The 13,928-nt window shown below is 38.4% G+C and overlaps 1 protein-coding gene across 14 annotated transcripts in view; it reads left to right on the plus strand.

Moving 5' to 3' along the window:
- Positions 1-13,928, plus strand: part of RERE (arginine-glutamic acid dipeptide repeats) — a 466,287-nt gene that overhangs the window by 324,658 nt on the left and 127,701 nt on the right. The window lies entirely within an intron of this gene.

The raw sequence follows: 13,928 nt of genomic DNA on the forward strand, positions 1-13,928 counted from the left end.
AGCACCTGATACTTAACTGAGGCCTCACAAAGCCAAGTACTGTGCATAGAAGATCTTGCTTAATCCTCACAACCACCTCTAGGTTCTATTTTTATTTTTATGTATTTTTTATTTTTATTTTTTTTTGAGATGGAGTCTCGCTCTGGCAGTGGCGCGATCTCAGCTCACTGCAAGCTCTGCCTCCCGGCTTCACACCGTTCTCCTACCTCAGCCTCCCGAGTAGCTGGGACTACAGACACCCACCACGCCCGGCTAATTTTTTGTATTTTTAGTAGAGACGGGGTTTCACCATGTTAGCCAGGATGATCTCAATCTCCTGACCTTGTGATCCTCCCACCTCGACCTCCCAAAGTGTTGGGATTACAGGCGTGAGCCACCACGCCCGGCCTCTAGGTTCTATTATTATCACCTTTTTAGACATAAGGAAATAAGTTGAGAGAGATTAAGTCACAATTTAAGGTCATACCCCCAAGATTGGAATCTAGAAGCCGTGTTTTTGTACTTCACTGTTTCTGAGACCATGTATTTATTTTAAAGCACATGGAGGGATGGGAAGAAGCTAAACTTTTTTGCATAAACTTGTTTTTTATAAAGTATGCTTTGGAACATGTTAATATTTTACATGACTATAAAAAGTTTTACACGAATAATTTATAAAAAATTAAAAGTAAAGGGAAATGAGGCTAATGTTACTGAGTTGGTTGCATGACATACCATCATAATTACTCATCTACTTTAATCCCATAATAAACACACAGCAGCTCAGATAACAACACACTGCTGCAAACAATATGATTACTGAAACCAGTTGTCTTTCGTTCTTTGTTTGTTGTTGTTTTTATTTGTTTTGGCCTTAGGCTATATCCCATGGGGCTGTATAGGAATATTAATGTATTTTAAAGTTACATGAAATAATTCCTCTCTATCATTACTAATGTGAAACCATTAAATCTGAAGAGCTAATGATATTTATGGAATCAATTTCTGATATATTGATAGTCTGCATCGTTGTGTATGTAGGCTGTTGAGTATGAGGCTAAGCACCTCTTCTGATGATTAACCAAATGTCATTTAAGCACCCCTTTGTTCTTTTTCTTTTTTCTTTTTTTTCTTTTTTTTAATTTCTTGAGAGGTCACTATAGTTAGAAGAGACTTTCAAGATCATCTGTCCCAGTTTCTAAATAGGAGAATCCGAGGCGGCTAGATGACTTAAATACTGACAGTCCCAAAAGTTCCTAACAGAGGGAAGAAAGTAGTCCCCATTCCTGATTTAGAAATCTACTGTGCAGCTTGCTTTTGAGGAAACGTAGATATCTGCGTGATATGGCTGATTTTTATTCCTAGTATAATTAGGTTTCTTGAGTATGATATAACATTTGAGTGGTTTTGCTAGGGATATGCCATTCTGTAAATAAGAGAATGTTTTTTCACATTGTCATAAATACTGTGTGTTTGTGTACATTCTCACTGATTTGATAGGATAGTTAGTGGGGATTTTTTTGTTTGTTAGTTTTAAATACAAAATCTTTATTTTGAGCATATGATTAAGCCAGAAGGGGCCTTTAAGATTATTTTACAGATGAGGAAGCTGAAACTCAGAGGTTGATGATACTACTGCCCAGTAGAGGCTGTGGTAGGTTAGATATGAATGTCTGTGAATTCAGAATACCTTAAAAGTGTGTGTACAAAGAGAAAGTCTTTGATAGGAACTTTTTTCTGTTGTTGTTGTTGTTTGTTGTTGTTTTTTCTTGAGGCAAAGTCTCGCTCTGTCACCCAGGCTGGAGTGCAGTGGCACAGTCACAGCTCACTGCAGGCTCACTGCAGGCTTGACCTCCCAGGCTCAAGTGATCCTCCCACTTCAGCTTCCTGAGTAGCTGTAGCTGGGATTACAGGCATGTGCCACCGCACTCAGCTAATTTTTGTTTTTGAGACCATCTTGCTCTGTTGCCCAGTCTGGAGTACAGTGACACAGTCTTGGCTCACTGCAGCCTCAACCTCCCAGGCTCAAGCTTTTCTCCCACCTTAGCTTCCCAAGAGCTGTAGCTGATATCATAGATGCCCACCATCATGCTTGACTAATTAAAAACAAATTTTTTTTTGTCAAGATGAGGTCCCACTGTATTGCCCAGGCTGATCTCGGACTCCTGGGCTCAAGCGATCCTCCTGCCTCGGCCTCCCAAAGTGCTGGGATTACAGGTGTGTGCCACTGCACCTGGCCTTTTTTTAAGTTTTTTTTTTTTTGTAGAGACATCGTCTTACTTTGTTGCCAGGGCTGATTTCAAACTCCTGGTCTTAAGTAATCCTCCTGTCTCAGACTCCCAAAGTGCTAGGATTACAGGCATGGGCCACCATGTCTGGCCAGTTGTTCTCTGTATAAAAGCTTTGTGAAAAAAATCCTGCTTTCATAACTGTGCTATCAGTTGAATTTTGAATAATGAAGATCTTGCCATATTTAATTAAATGTCTATTTTTGGCACTTTCTTGAATGTATATGATTTATTCCCCTTTTTATTGCAAACTCTTAAGAATTCTGTAGACTATACTTCAGTATAGAAATCATTTTGGCTACTTTTGCCCATGGTTCTTTGTGGCAAGCTCCTTCTGAAGGTTTTGTTAGCACTCCCAGAGATTTTTTTGTTGTACAATTTTTCATTTTTATGACACTGAAACTCTCTAGACTAGCCTGACATGGCTCAGGTGTCTTAGGTTATGTGTACATATTTTGTGATGAATTGAAAAGTTATGTGCTGTTTTAATTTTTGTACTTCACTGTTGAACTGACTCCGAAAACTTCAGTTGCAAGCGTTTTCCTAATGAAAAATGAATGAAAATATCCTGTGAGAGAAGTTACTGGGATTTTTTACTTCCCTAGAGTAATAGAAGATTTGAGCTGTGTTAAGTAATAAGTTAAAAAGATATATACATTGTTGTGTGGAAAGCATTTATTGTTTTCTTAGAGTATAGCATAGATTTAAAACAAGGTTAGGCATTTATCAGTTTAGAAGAAACCTGTGAGTAATTAGTATATATTTCCTGCTTCCTAGGGCAACATAGAACTTAAATGAAATAGGCTATATGGCCACATTAAAGTGTGTTGAACATCCAGTAGGAGTATTTAAATATGAGTAAATTTAAATAAATCGTTTCATTTTTAAAACTGCAATTGGTTTAGAAAATTTTTGAGCTGTCAGTTCTTTTTTGTTTGTTTGTTTTTTTGAGGCAGGATCTTGCTCTGTTGCCCAGGCTGGAGTGCAGTGGTGGATCACGGCTCACTGCAGCCTTGACCTCCTGGGCTCAAGCAGTCCTCCCACCTCAGCCTCCAGAGTAGCTGGTACCATAGGTGTGCACTACCATGCCCAGCTGTTTTTCTTGTTTTGTTTTGTTTTTTGTTTTTGTTTTGAGATGGAGTTTTGCTCTTGTTGCCCAGGCTGGAGTGCAATGGCGCAATCTTGGCTCACCACAACCTCCCAGGTTCAAGCGATTCTCCTGCCTCAGCCTTCAGAGTAGCTGGGATTGCAGGCATGTGCCACCAAACCCGGCTAATTTTGTATTTTTAGTAGAGACAGGGTTTCGCCATGTTGGTCAGGCTGGTCTCGAACTCCCGATCTCAGGTGATTCACCTGCCTTGGCCTCCCAAAGTTCTGGGATTACAGGCGTGAGCCACTGCGCCTGGCCCAGCTGGTTATTTTTACTTGCGGAGATGATGTCTCACAATGTTGCCCAGAGCTATCAGTTCTTTATGACAATTATATGGACCTATTTTTGAATCTAAGCTCTTAGATTACTTATTTTTATTCTGTTTTTTCTTCATTATTAACAAAAGAGATTGCTAGTGTGTAATTTTTGAAACAACTTATTGAGGTAAGATTTATGTATAATAAACTGCTCTGTTTCAAAGTCAAAAATTTGAGGGTTTTCAGATATATAAATCTGTGAAACTACTTATAAATCTGTGAAACTACTGTAATGTCAAGATACAAAACATTTCCAACACCCCCAAAAGTTGCCTCATGGCCTCTTATAATCATTTTCTGCTTCCAGCCTCAGATAGCCATTGAAGTATCGTGTTTTCAATGGTTTTTTTATTTTTTTAAAATCATTTTGGAGTAGTTTGCATTTCGCGGAATGTTACAGGAATGGAATCATATTGTGTGACTTCTTTGGGCATAAGGATTTTGAGAGCCAGTTGTGTTTCATGTATCGATGGTTCATCCCCTTTTTATTGATAAGTATTCCCTTGTATGGATATACATATTCACAATTTTTTCATATTCTTTAACCTGGTTAAACAACATTCTGGTTGTTTATAAGCTTTTGGCCATTATAAATAAAAGTTTTTTCAACATTGTTGTATGAGTCTTTATGTTGACATTTATCTTGAGTTCTCTCAGGTAAATACTTGGAGTGGCAGGATTGTTTGTACGTAGGAAGCTCTCTCAGAAACTGTCAAACAGGTTTCTTTTCTTTTCTTTCTTTTTTTTTTTTTTTGAGATGTTGCCCAGGCTGGAGTGCAGTGGTGCGATCTGGGCTCACTGCAACCTCCTCCTCCCAGGTTTAAGCAGTTCTCCTGCCTCAGCCTCCTGAGTAGCTACAGGCATGTGCCACCACGTCCCGCTAATTTTTTTGTATTTTTCGTAGAGACAGGATTTCACCACGTTGGCCAGGATGGTCTTGACCTCTTGACCTCGTGATCCGCCCGCCTTGGCCTCCCAAAGTGCTGGGATACAGGCGTGAGCCACTGCGCCCGTTCTGTCAAACAGGTTTTTTTTTTTTTTTGAGACAGAGTCTCGCTCTGTCACCCAGGCTAGAGTGCAGTGAGTGGTGCGATCTACGCTTACTGCGAGCTCTGCCTCCCGGGTTCACGCCATTCTTCTGCCTCAGCCTCCCGAGTAGCTGGGACTACAGGCACTCGCCACCACGCCTGGCTAATTTTTTGTATTTTTAGTAGAGATGGGGTTTCACTGTGTTAGCCAGGATGATCTCGATCTCCTGACCTTGTGATCCTCCCACCTCGGCCTCCCGAAGTGCTGAGATTACAGGTGTGAGCCACTGCGCCCGGCCTACAGGTTTCTAAAGTGGTTCCAATTTAGATTCCCATCAGTAGTGTGTTATAATTTTACGTCTTTAGCATCTTCACCAAGACTTGGTATTGTCAGTTATGTTTTTTTAAATTTTATCCATTTTAATGGATGTGTAGTGTGATATCTCATTGAGGTTTTATTGGAATTTCCTAATTTAATAGGGTTGAGCATCTTTTCCTGTTTTATTGCCCATTTGTTTATCTTTTTTTGTGAAGCCTCTGTTCAAATAGTTTGTTTACTTAAAAAAATTTGTTTTACAATTTAGTTATAAGGATGTTTTGTTAATATTTCAGGTAGAAGTCCTTTGATATATGTATTGGGAATTATTTGTCCCATACCATGACTTTTTTTCATTCTTTTAAAAAAAATTTTTTTTCTTTTTCTTTTTTTTCTTTAAGTCTCACTCTGTCACCAAGGCTGGAGTACAGTAGAGTGATTATAGCTCACTGTAACCTCAAACTCCTGAGCTCAAGCAATCCTCCTGCCTCAACCTCCTGAGTACCTGGGACTACAGGCTACTACACCTGTCTAATTTTTTTTAGGGTTTTTGTTTGTTTGTTTGTTTCTTCTAGTGACAGGGCCTCACTATGTTTCCCAGGCTGGTCTAGAATGCCTGGCCTCAAGTGATCTTCCCACTTCAGCTTCCCAAAATGCTGGGATTAAGACATGAGCCACTGCACCTGGCCTGACTTTTTTTCCTTAATGTTGACTTTAATATATAGTTATGCTGAAGCTTAATAAGTCATTATTTTCCTTTTATGGTACTATCTCTGATTACTCCAAGATTACAAAGATTGTTTCTGTGCTTTATTCTAGAAGTTTTACTTCTTACATTTAGGTCTTTGATTCATTTTGAATTGTGATGCGTTAATTATGGAGTGAAAATTGATTCTCTTCCACACAGATACCTGTTGTTTGAACAATATTGGTTGGAAAAACTTTTCTCATTTGACTGCCTTGACATTGTTATTGAAAATCAGCTGCTTTTTTATGTTTGGATCTTTTTCTGGATTCTATTCTGTCTCATTGATCGTTATTAGGGCCTCTGTGTTTTGAATACTGTGGCTATATAGGAAGTCTTGACCTCAGGGGTGTCTTTCTGCTTTAAATGTGATTTTAAAGATTGCTTTGGCTATTTGAGGTAATTTCCATTTCCATGTAAATTTTAGAATCAGCCTTCCAGTTTCTAATTTTTAAAAAGTCTTGCAGGCACGGTGGCTCACACCTGTAATCCCAGCACTTTGGGAGGCCGAGGTGAGCGGATCGCCTGAGGTCAGGAGTTTGAGACCAGCCTGGCCAACATGGTGAAACCTCGTCTCTACTAAAAATATAAAAATTAGCCGGGCGTGGTGGCACGTGCGTGTAATCTCAGCTATTCAGGAGGCTGAGGCAGGAGAATCACTTGAACCTGGGAGGCGGAGGTTACAGTCAGCCGAAACCGTGCCATTGCATTCTAGCCTGGGCAACAAGAGTGAAACTCTGTCTCAAAAAAATAATAATAATAAAAAATAAAAAGTCTGATGGAATTTTAATTGGGATTCTATTGAATTTATGGATCAGTTTGGGAAATACTGACATCCTAACAATATTGGATCTTCTAATCCATAAATACGATATTTCTCTATTTTTAAAGAAGTTGTCTTTGATTTTTTTTTTTTTTTTTGATTAAAAAAAATTTAAAGAGGTCTTGCTATGTTGTTCAGTCTGGGCTTGAAGTCCTTGGCTCACGTGATCTCCTGCTTCAGCCTCCTGAGTAGCTGGGACTACAAGTGCATGCCACCATGCCCCGCTTTCTTTTACTTCTTACAATAAGATTTTTTGGGAATACAGATCTTACAACATTTTGTTAAATTTACTCCTAAGTATTTCCTGTTTGAGGATTCTGTTGTAACTAAAATTTTAATTTCTAAATGGTCTTCGATAGCATAGAAACACAATCAGTTTTTATATGTTGGCTTTTTTTGGTCCTGCTAAACATGTCGTGTGCAAATATAGTTTTACCTCTTCCTTTATGATCTATGTGTTTTATTTCTTTTTTGTGCTTTATTGCACTTCCTTGAACCTCTGCTACAATACTGAATAGAAGTGATGAGAGTGGACATTATCTTTCTAATCTTAGAAAGTTTTCAGTCATTTACTATTAAGTACAATGCAGTTTTTGTTGTATTTGTTTGTTTTGAGAAAGGGTCTATTGCCCAGGCTGGAGTGCAGTGTAGCAATCTTGAATCACTGCAGCCTTGACCTCCCAGACTCAAGTAATCCTCCTGTCTGAGCCTCCCAAGTAGCTAAGACTACAGGGTACACCATCATGCCCAGCTAATTGTAAAATTTTTTGTAGTGACAGGGTCTCACTATGTTGCCCAGGCTGGTCTCGAACTCCTGGGCCGAAGTGATCCTCCTCAGCTTCCCCAAATGCTGAGATTATAGGTGTAAGCCACTGCACCTGGCCTTTCTTTGTTTTTTTAATCAAGTTAGAATGATCTCTTATATATCCAGGTTGTTGAGTTTTTATTGTGAATGGGCATTGAATTTTGTCAGTTGCTTTTTTTTTCCTTCTGCATCTAATGAGATTATTATATGATTGTTATTCTTTATTTTGTTAATATAGTGAATTACATTGATTTCAAATATGAAGGAACTGTTTGTTCCTAGGATGAATCCTGCTTGGTCACTACGTACTATTGGATTCAATTTGCTAATAATTTGTTAAGGAATTTTACATTTGTGTTCATGAGAGATATTGAGTTGTAGTCTTCCTTCTTTGTAATAAGGAGTTTGGTAATAAGAACTTTGGTTTTCATATCAGAGTAATACTCCCTCAAAAAATTAGTTGGGAAATAGTTCTTCCTGTTCTGTTTTCTCAAGATGTTTATAAAGGATTGATATTACTTTCTATATCAAATGTTTGCCAGAATTCACAGTTTAGCCATCTAAATTTTTTTATATAGAAAGTGCTTTTTTTCTTTTCTTTCTTTTCTTTTTTTTTTTTTTTTTAAGATGGACTCCACGTTGCCAAGGCTGGTAATTTGTTTCCTCTTGATCAATATAAAGACGTTTCAACATTATTGATCTCTTTAGAGTTTGGTTTTATTATTTTTTCCCGTTTGTTTTATATTTCATTGGTTTCTGTTCATTATTAATTTTTTTCTACCTATTTGGGGTTTAATTTGATCATTTTCCTCCTAGCTTTCTAAAGTGGGATGTTAAATAGCTGATTTTACCACAAATTTTGATTTGTTGTGATCTATTATTCTGTTCAAAAATGTTTTGAATTTTTTGGTGATTTCTTTGACCCATGAATTATTTAGTACTAAATTCCTTAATTTCCAGATACTTGGGGCTTCTCTAAGTTTTATTTTTTGGAATGTTATTGATTTCTAATTTAATTTAATTCAGTGGTCAAAGAGTACTCAGTAACATTTCAGTATTTTGAAATCTTTTGAGACTTGTTTCTTGGCTGAGCATGTGATGTATCTTGGTTCATGTTTCATGTGTACTTGTAATCAACTTATACTCTGTAGTTACTGGGTGTGCTGTTATGCAGGTGTCAGTGGTTCATGTTAGTATTCATATCTTCTCTTATACTAATTTTTTTTATCACCTAGTTGTATGTTACTGAGAGACACGTATGAAAGTCTTCAATAGTGATTGTAGGCCAGGCGCGGTGGCTTACGCCTGTAATCCCAGCACTTTGGGAGGCCGAGGTGGGCGGGTCACAAGGTCAAGAGATCGAGACCATCCTGGCCAATGTGGTGAAACCCCGTCTCTACTAAAAATACAAAAATTAGCTGGGCGTGGTGGCGCACACCTGTAGTCCCAGCTACTCAGGGAGCCTGAGGCAGGAGAATTGCTTGAATCTGGGAGGCGGAGATTGCAGTGAGCCAAGATCGCGCCACTGCACTCCAGCCTGCCAATAGAGCGAGACTCCATCTCCAAAAACAAAACAAAACAAAAAAGTGATTGTAGAGTTGGTTGTTTCTCCTTTTGATTCTGTTAATTTTTGCTTCATATATTTGAAGTTGGTTATTAGACACATGAACACTTAAAATATTTATGTCTTTCTCTGTCTTTTGACCCTTTTACCTTTCTGCTGTAACCTTTTTTGTGTCTACTAATATTCTTTGTCTTGAAGTCTGTTTTGTCTAATATTAATACAGCCACTATAGTTTTTTTATGCTTGTCTGCATGGTACATCTCTTTACAACTTCTTACTTTGAATCTTGTTTCTTCTTTGTATTTAAGGTAACATCTCCTGTGTTCTTTAGTTGTTTCATGACTTTTTATCTAGTTTGGCAAGCTCTGCCTTTTGTTTGGAGTGTTGAGTCTGTTTTAATTTAATGAAGATGGTTTTCAGGTTATATAAAACTTTAGCCATATGTCTTTTTTTTGAGACAGAGTTTCGCTGTTGTTCCCCAGGCTGGAGTGCAATGGCGCGATCTCGGCTCACCACAACCTCCGCCTCCCAGGTTCAAGTGATTCTCCTGCCTCAGCCTCCCAAGTAGCTAGGATTACAGACATGCAGCACCACGCCCAGCGAATTTTGTATTCTTAATAGAGATGGGGTTTCTCCGTATTGGTCAGGCTGGTCTCGAACTCCCTACGTCAGGTGATCTGCCCACCTTGGCCTCCCAAAGTGCTGGGGTTACAGACATAAGCCACCGGATCCGGCCCACATTCTTAATAGTAGAGGCCTCATTGAAGAATCACAGAAGTAGTTAATAAATATCTCATTTTCATGGCCACATGACTTGCTACTTTTGGTCCAATAGTGAACTGGCAGATAGTTCAGGACAGTTGTTCTTTGTTTGTTCATTTATGTTAACATGTATTTCTTATCTTTTCATACATAAGAAACAGCTTTGTACCGCTGTAGAGGAAGAAGATGTAATAAACATGTTGGTCTCTCTCATTAGGAAAAGAGGGATTTCTTAGTAACATTGGGCGTATTCCTTTTTGTATGTAGCAATGATATGTTTTATTTTATTTTAGTATTTCAAATGTGAACACCTATAAATGTAAAATTGTTTTATTTGGCTGGGCACAGTGGCTCACACCTGTAATCCCAGCACATTGGGAGGCCAAGGTGAGTGGATCACCTGAGGCTGGGAGTTCCATACCAGCCTGGCCAACATAGTGAAACCCCACCTCTACTAAAATTACAAAAATTAGCTGGACGTGATGGTGGCGCCTGTAATCCCAGCTACTTGGGAGGCTGAGGCAGGAGAATGGTGTGGCCTGGAGGCAGAGCTTGCAGTGAGCCGAGATGGCGCTACTGCACTCCAGCCTGGGCGACAGAGCGAGACTCCATCTCAAAAAAAAAAAATTTTTTATTTGTATTTTTATATATTAAATATAAGCTTATGTTAAATATGAAGAAGTAACAGTGTTTCCCCAGAAATATCTTGTGTGGAAATATTTCTGTGTGTGTTTTCCTCATACAGTGTTTGCATTAGGCTCATCTGAACACTTGCAGCTGACATATAATTTGTAAACATCATGCTATATAACATGGAGATGATCTGTCTTATCCTAATGGGGTTAATTTAGCCACCTTTGAGTGCTTACATTTATTTGGCCATTTACAAAATAGACCTTTATATTCCTACTTAGAAACTGCAGAAAAGCCCCATCATTTGAGACTAAGGTTTTCTAGAATATATCTTGCCAACTTATTTTTACTAAACTGATGTTGGATTTCCTTCTTTGGGCTCAGGTATCTTTCCTGGTTTCTAATACAATTCAAATTGTTTTGCTTTTTCTTTCTCAGTAATTTATTGCCATTTTCTCACCAACACTAAACGTAACTATATATTCACTGTGTGTAAGTAAAATTTATAATCATGCAACAAAGATTTCACCTCCGCCTGGACAGTTTTATTCCCTGAGATACGGGTGGCTTTTAGACGTTTGGATTAAGCTCTTTATGTATTCAAGAGAGTACATGTTTGTTTGCTGATTTATTTATGCACACCCACATCTCCTTTAGCAAAGAATTCAAGGCTCCCAGCGGCTTCATAGTTTTTCATCTCTGGTCTATAAATATCACTATTTGTTAACTATTGAGTATTAATTATTTGTGTTTTCTAACCCTAGTCTGATGCCTGATACATGGTAGAGAGATACTAAATGGTTGTTGAATGATTGAATAGATAAATCAAGTTCAAGTTCATATCACACTTGATCATCCAGAAATTGATGTTAGGAAGTTGGCATAGCAGAATATGCAGATAACCCTATTCTAAGGATCATTTTCATTTCTCTTTTATTCTAAAAAATTAAGTCCATAGAATTTTTGTCAGATTTTTTGTTTGTTCATTATAAATGGCCTTCACTAAAGTATCTGGACCTGGATTAGCTTTGCAGTGCTTATGACTTGAATGTGGAATATTTCTCAGCTCCCAAATAAGGCATTGCCGGGAGGCCCTTTCATAAGTTTTTCCCTAAGCATGTGAGAGGAGCCTTCTGACATTCATTCCATACCCACACCCTTTACTTAAATGTTTCTATCCAGATGAGTCAACATTAAATGGTTAATGTTTGCTGGCTTGGGTTAAGGTAAGATGTTGGGTTTTCTTGTCTTTCAGGATTTTTTATTTGTTGTTGGAAAGTCTAATGGGTAAAGGTGATATGCTCTATGATTTCTTATTATGGAAATCCAATAAATTTCAGAACAGCACCTCATATAAATCAGCCTTGACAGGCACTGTTGCCAGTGTTTTATTTATGTAATAACAGGATATTGAAGTCAACAGAATGTTGTGCTGTTAATCATAGCATTAGTGAGGATGCAGAAAAAGATCACGCAGTTGAGGTTTTCTGATATAACCAAGACCTTTTCAGCTGATTATTAGCATAATAATATATAATTTTCAACTTTTATTTTTTGAAAAATTTTTAGTTTTAGAAACATTTTGAGCTATTGTTTTGAAAATTAAGTGTTTAGGTGTTCACCTGTGTGGCTTCCTTTGGGCTAAGAAATTCATAAATTCCCTTCTAAAGTTCCATGTAACAACATTTTAACACAAATTGCGTGATTTAATTTTTGTCTTTTTTTTTTTTTTTTTTTCCCGACGGAATCTCGCTCTGTCGCCCAGGCTCGAGTGCAGTGGCACCATCTTGGCTCACTGCAAGCTCCAACTCCTGGGTTCATGCCATTCTCCTGCCTCAGCCTCCCAAGTAGCTGGGACTACAGGCGCCTGCCACCACGCCCGGCTAATTTTTTTTTGTATTTTTAGTAGACGGGGTTTCACCATGTTAGCCAGGATGGTCTTGATCTCCTGACCTCGTGATCCACCTGCCTCAGCCTCCCAAAGTGCTGGAATTACAGGCACGAACCACCACACCCAGCCTATTTTTTGTCTTGTTTGAATGAAATGGCTTTTAAAATTTAGTACTTTGTTTCTTTTTAGATAATATGTAGCTTTATTTAAAGTCAAACTTTATACCCCACTTTCTTCTTTTCCCTAAACATGAGAGAGAGCATTATCTAAACTTCTCTGGGGTGGATGGGGAGATAAAAGGCCACTTACAATCCAATTAGGTTCTTTATTTTTATTTTTATTGAGCAGCCCTAGGCAACCACTCATCTGCTTTTTGTCTCTATAGATATGCCTATTCTGGACATTGCATATAAATGGCATCATATAATAAGTGGCCTTTTGTGACTGCTTTCTTTTACTGAGGGGGTACTGTTTTCAGGCATCATCCGTGTGGTGGTATTAGCCATTTTTATATATTACCATTTTATTTATCCTCCTGGTCTGCTTCGCCTGTCATTTAAAATGTGGCACCTGCACTAAGCAACACTCCTCAGGTCTGACCAACATAAGGTGACCCGGGGATACCCCTCAGTTATCCTAAAAGCTCATCTTCTCAGTGCAGTCTCAGCTTATAAGAATGTCTGCTCATCACATTCTTTTTAGTCCTGTGTTGTAGTCTTGTTATGTTTCATTTTTCCTTGTATATGTGCTTTTGATAAGCCATTTCTTTCCCACTCTGAGCTTTTCCACTGAATTTTGAGCCAGTCATAGGACCTTAAGTTCATCACTATTAATTTTATTTTTTTAGGTATCAACTATTGGTCAGCTTCCTGATTATAAAATTGAAATGTATTTGTGGTTTGAGTATTTATATGCTAGGCAAAAGTTTAAGTGCTTTTTATGAATGAATTCATTTAATCTTCATAACAATTCTATGAGGCAAGTGTGGTTATCATCTAAAAATTAATAAGCACACTTATTTATATACACAATATTTATATACATAACTATTTAAACTTGGTTTAAATTGAGGCCAGTACCTTATAGCGTCTTCTTGAAATGTCTGGTTAATCGGGCCAGGCGCGGTGGGTCACGCATGTAATCCCAGCACTTTGGGAGGCCAAGGCAGGCAGATCACGAGGTCAACAGATTGAGACCATTCTAGCCAACATGGTGAAACCCCATCTCTACTAAAAATACAAAGATTAGCTGGGCATGGTGGCATGCTCCTGTAGTCTCAGCTACTCGGGAGGCTGAGGCAGGAGAATCGCTTGAACCCAGGAGGTGGAGGCTGCAGTGAGCCGAGATCGCGCCACTGCACTCCAGCCTGGTTACAGAGCGAGACCCCGTCTCAGAAACAGAAAGAAATGTCTGGTTAATCTGTAATTTGGAGGATTTGCTGTTCAGCCAATCAGAAATCCTTCATGCCACAGCTTTTCCTGCATCTCCTTCCTGTTTCCTAGGTGCTCAGCAGGGACTGAGGAATGTGATGTGATTCAGCTTTTACTTTTGTTTGGCATAAGTTAGAAAGTTCATTTACTCATTTAAGAAACTTCTTTATCAGATGATTTTTTTCCATGTTAAAGAG

Source organism: Pan paniscus, chromosome 1 (genome assembly GCF_029289425.2).
Source record: "Pan paniscus chromosome 1, NHGRI_mPanPan1-v2.0_pri, whole genome shotgun sequence".
Classification (NCBI taxonomy): domain Eukaryota; kingdom Metazoa; phylum Chordata; class Mammalia; order Primates; family Hominidae; genus Pan; species Pan paniscus.